Below are 6,052 nucleotides of genomic sequence, written 5' to 3' on the forward strand. Positions count from 1 at the left end.
CGTTCACTGTTGTTGCTGTTGTCACTGTCATCCTTGTTATTCTTGCCTTTATGAAGCTTTAGTAAAACAAGAAAACACCTCCCCATTTGGTTTCTTCTTTGTAAAATCTCAGGTCCTGTGCTTGTGACTTCAGGAAGTTCAGCAGCTTCTGTTAGACCCCCTGACACAAGCCCCTTATTCTTCATGGACTTCATTCCTTTGTGATTCCAAGTCAGACCTTGTTTGGCAAGAGGTTTCCAGGGAATATTTATAGTTAGCAGCTGATTTGGAGCAGACAAATGATTTAAGCTTTATAAACAGCTTGTATTAATACTTTTTACTATTTTTTTTCCTGAATTGACTGTTTGCAGTTGTAGCAGCTACTAAGCTTTCCAGCAAAAGATAAGAAAGGAGAGAGGGAAGGAGGGAGAGAGACAGGCAGACAGACAGAGATATCAAGGGATGATTACACAAGTTTTAAAATTTATCAGTGCTAAGGAAGTGCTACTGTTGGTGTTGCAGGGACAACAGTATGGGTAAGGTCCATCTTTGTGCTTAGAGGACTTTACAGTCTACTCATGGACATAAAGAAAGTGCACAAACAGGAAAACACAAAGTAGAACAGACCCTTGGAGCTCTGTAAAGGAAACAGAAACAAACTCTGAAGGGAAATCAGAGGAGACAGAGGGCTCTTGCCTTTCAAATCATCAAGAGCAATGCCCATTGGGCCAAGGAAGGAAGTTGTTGAACTCAAGATGAAACAGCACTTTCTCCAGTGTTCTAATAGCACAGGTTGTTGGCTCGTTTGCTTGCTATAAAAATATATGTTCCAAATTGCCTAGTGTTATGTTAGTATTTATTTTTGCACTGCAAGTGCACCCTGTGCCTGAGAGAATTTCTCTTCAAGTGTTTCAGGTAAGACATTTCAGGTATAACAAAGGTGAGAAGGGGTGTAAACTCAGAGGCAACATTGTTAGGAAATGTAAAGCCTCAATGCTGAGCAACCGTACAGGATGCAAAGGCATTGAGACTGAAGAAGACAGAAATGTAGATTGAAAGAAGGGGCTTATTTTCTGGGTAGAGAGAAGTCCTAGTGTTTCAAGCTTTGGAAATTTTTACAAATAAACTTATATTCTCAAACTTGGTGAATAAAACTGTTAAAAATACTCCACTAAAATAGGAAGCAACCTAGATACATTTCATTTAAAATATATCATCAACTTCATCAATCAGCACTTGAGAGTTACAGAGTTTTCCTCTATGCAGTAATCATTTCAAACCAATGATTCACTCCAAATTATTATAACGTTAAGTCACATGAAGAAATGGAATAAGGAGGTGCTCCGTTAATAGCAAATAGCTATTTTAAAGAACTAAGTCAAATGACTTTGATCTTCAGCCAGATTTTTGTTTGTTTGTTTGTTTTCTGTTCTGTTTGTACATCTAGGTTCTTGATAATTGCTAATCGTTTATTTCAACTATATTAAATGCCTCCCTTGGGGAAAAAAAACCCTATTTCATACCCCTACTAGTTTCCTCCTATTGTAAGGACAGTGTTGATATCATGAAAAATATAGTGTCCACACATTTCCAATTATCAGGGTATTCTGCACTGTTATACAACTTAGTGCTTTTATCTTTTATTCATTCATTCATTGAAGTGTCATTGATTATCTACTATATGTCAGATACTCTTAAATCTTGGAGATAAAAAGATTGACAAAGACATGTGCTGGTCATCTTTGCTATCCTTCCAGAGTCACCCTCTACTTTTCTTCTCCTTGTTCTATATCATGGAAGACTGATTTTGTTTTGTTTTGTTTTGTTTTGCGGTATGCGGGCCTCTCACTGTTGTGGCCTCTCCCGTCGCGGAGCACAGGCTCCGGATGCGCAGGCTCAGCGGCCATGGCTCACGGGTCCAGCCGCTCCGCGGCATGTGGCATCTTCCTGGACTGGGGCACCAACCGTGTCCCCTGCATCAACAGGCGGACTCTCAACCACTGCGCCGCCAGGGAAGCCCATGGAAGCCTGACTTTTATGAACATTGTAAATGGGTTCTTTTGAGCTCTGAGCCAGTGGGATGTACTGGAAGAAGAGAAAGGTTGGGGTACTTTTTACCCCCAGTCCCCTCTCTCCGCCAGGTTGCTCTGTGTGGCTGTGTTCCACTGATGAAGAACTGCCTGCTATCAAGGGTTGCTTTCCACAGTGCTACCCTTTCTAGGTTCTAACATCAGCTCCTTTCCCTAGTCCCTTTGGGCCAAGGGGTAGGAGAGAAACTGCTGTTACCAGGCCCATGATACTACCCTATCCTTCTTGGTTTCCTTAACACAAATTTCAAATAACTCCTTTTAAAAACTCTACTGAAATTCTAAGTTTGAGAGTGGACTCTTTCTTTCCATGACTCTAATCTGATACATCATGTTTCTTCCCTTCAATCCTGAATGAACACCTATTAATGTTAATAGTTACAAATTTTCTAGGCCTTACTGGATTCAGATAGTTGCAGTGGCAGCCCAACTGATAAAAAATAACCTTATGACACTAACTCTACTTCTGTTGCAAATTGCTCATAGATTTTTTCATCATTTCTAGATGCAAAAATATTTCCTGTCAAGCATTCCAGTAGGATCTTAATGGTTATAAATATTCTGTAACTAAAACTGCCCTTTCTTTTTAGAACACATAACAAAGACATTACAATGGTTTACAAAGCTTGAATCAGGAGTGTCATGTAAGGCTATGTGTGTGTTCTGATCTCCACCTCAGCTTCGAGTCTGTCTAAATAAGACCCATTGTAAAAATCCATTCACCATGTCACATCTTTTCATGCCAGCATACTTGCACATCCACATATACTTAGAAAACAATGAAAATTCCACACTGGCTTTCTTCTTCCCATTCACAACCTTTTCTCACTTACTGTTTTGTTTCCTTTGCTGAAGACATTAAATCTCTTGTGTTTTCAGTATGGCATTCTAACAATTTTTTGGATGGTTTTACTGTTCTTAGATTTCCCCCCATGTTTCCCTTTTATCTTTTGAAAAACATGAAGTCTTCCTAACTAGAGGCAACATTAAAGGTGACTTTTTAATTCTGTATTTCCTGAATGGCTATTAAGATATTTTAATATATAACAAAGATGTATTATTTTTCACATTGTCCTCAATTTCCTTCTTAGTACAACCCAACATCCTATTTATTTTTTTAATCTTCTCCTGTACATCAAGTCAACATATTTTTGAGGTATTGATAGTGGCGTCTCAATTTCTTTCTTGAGAGGCTGTGGGTAATTCAGAAGCCATTAGTGTACTGTGTATGAGTAGTTTGAATTGCTTCCTCCACTGGGTCTTACCTTGAACTTGCTACACTCAATTCCATTCGCCATTGTGAAGCTTGATTACTTAACTGCCTTTGGTCTTTCTGAAGTTCTTCTCACTCCTTATTCTTGAATACATCTATGCTTAGTGTATGAATAATTATGTGGTTTTTTGTTTTTTTTTTTTTTGCCGTACACGGGCCTCTCACTGTTGTGGCCTCTCCCATTGCGGAGCACAGGCTCCGGACGTGCAGGCTCAGCGGCCATGGCTCACAGGCCCAGCCGCTCCACAGCGTGTGGGATCTTCCCAGACCGGGGCACGAACCCGTGTCCCCTGCATCAACAGGCGGACTCTCAACCACTGCGCCACCAGGGAAGCCCAATTACGTGGTTTTGATAAATTTGCCTCCCTGCTATTCCCCCCAGCTTTCATGTTGTTAATAAACTTATGGAACGCCAGTGTCGCTTTGATCCAGAGGCCATCAACTAATTTCTGAGTTGATAACTAGTGATTTCTCTCAGCATTCTTCGTTTTAACCAGTTTCCAATCTGATGCTCCTAGAATTCAATGGGTTTTGTTTTTTTTTAAAGATACCAGAAAGAATCAAACTCTTATTATTCGGTGAAAATAAAAATAGTTAAAGCTATTATGAAGATGCAACCTACATATTATCCTGACTTAATATTCTAGAGCCTCTTTTTGAATCTCAGCCCATGGCCACCATTTTTCAAAAGTGCAAATAAATTATTTCCCAAAGATTTCTCCTTTTTTTTTTTTTTTTTTAAAAAAAAGACTTTTAGGGCTTCCCTGGTGGCGCAGTGGTTGAGAGTCTGCCTGCCGATGCAGGGGACACGGGTTCATGCCCCGGTCCAGGAAGATCCCACATGCCGTGGAGCGGCTGAGCCCATGAGACATGGCCGCTGAGCCTGCGTGTCCGGAGCCTGTGCTCCGCAACGGGAGAGGCCACAGCAGTGAGAGGCCCGCGTACCACAAATAAATAAATAAATAAATAAAAGACTTTTAAATATTATTAACAGGCAAGGCATTATGGGATATAACTTAATATTAAATGCAATTTGCCAATCTGGTGAGATTTATCAAACTACCCATTTATTGGCTATTTACATGTGGAATATACTGTTCTAGGTACTCTAGGGCAGACACAGAAGTTTAAGGCTTTTTTCTTACTTCCTTTAGGGAAAGTAAAACATAAGCAAGGGTTTAACACATGAGCCTACAAAGAGTTATGTAAGAATACATGCAGCAATATGACAGGATTCCAAAAGATGAATTATAAGCAATTTTATGTTTAATTGTCAAATTAATGTTGGAAGCAATAAGTGTTCTCAGAAGATCTTATTTTACTGGCTTCATAGTGGAGTGAAAAGAGCATGGAGTTTAGAGTTAGGCTTTGGCTTGAATTTTCCGAGTGAGCTCTGGGCTCACTCACCCAGCTTCCTAAGATCACAGCTTAGGTGGCTCACAGTTGACACAACAATGACTTGTTCAAAATTAAACTTTGGATTCAGCCTGTTGTTTCCCTCACCTACTTCCTCTCAGCCTTCCACATGTCAACAAATGCAAGTATGCTTTCAGTGGTTCAAGTTACAAATTTAGAAATTATCTTTGATTCCTCTGTTTTCCTCAAAATCCTTACATTTCACCCTTCAGCAAATTTATCAAGTCTACCTCTACCACTAAAATCACTTTTCTGTCTTTGCCATGCCATCACATTAGCCTGGCCACCATCATCTCTCATCTGGAATATAGCAATAGCCTCCAACACACCTTCCACCTTCTGTCCTCGCCCTACTCACCCACCTTCCATGAGGCAGCCACTGTAATTTTCTTAACATTCAAATTGTAAAGTTTGTCTCTTGATTAAAATCCTTCAATGACTGTCACTACATGTGGAAAAGAAAATCTAAACTCATTCCCACAGCTGCCAAGGACCTACAAGGGTCTGGTCCTTCTGACCCTTCATTTCACTTGTGCCACTCTGCTGTCCCTACCCTACAGCCACCCAGGTCTCACCTCAGTTCCACGAATCTGGCAGTCTATTTTCTGCTCGTGGTCTTTACACAAATTGCCCCTGTGTAGAATATTCTTTATATGGGTTGCTCCATTGCCTTTAGGTCTTAGACTTCCTTAGGGAAGAATTTTTAATGACACTATTTATATTCCTTTTATTTTCTACTTTATATGATTTTCCAATTGTTCTGTTATTTCTTTTTGTTGTTTTTGGTAATTTCTTTGTCTTTCTCCTTCATTCGGGACATAATCTCCAGGAGGGTGGGGACTTATTCTGTCTTGTGCACTGTTGTATCCCTAGTATGTGATATGTGGTTGGTACTCAGTATGTTAACTAAATAACTAAAGAATAATAAAATAAAATTCTTCTGGCTCCTATTCTAATTCGTTTGGATAGTTGTCACTGTTTGCAGCTTATATTAGCATTCCTCTTAACCTTTCTAACTTAAAGTTCATTTTCTATGACCTCAAATTCTCCTGATATCTTAGTTAGAAGATCTTTGCTTATGGACAACAATGACCAGGGAGGTCAGACTGACAAAGCACAAAATCTTCTAAAGCTTTGTGAAATGAGAAGTTTAGGTAAAACTTGAAGTAAGTGGTATTAGATTAAAGACATTAAATAAAATCAGAGACAGGGAAGAGAAAATTGCATTGTAGGCTTATGAGTCCCAACCATTTCTTTCAGGTAAGATCCCAATTCAATATTTATACTAAAATTGTTC

This window comes from Lagenorhynchus albirostris, chromosome 13 (assembly GCF_949774975.1).
Source record: "Lagenorhynchus albirostris chromosome 13, mLagAlb1.1, whole genome shotgun sequence".
NCBI lineage: Eukaryota > Metazoa > Chordata > Mammalia > Artiodactyla > Delphinidae > Lagenorhynchus > Lagenorhynchus albirostris.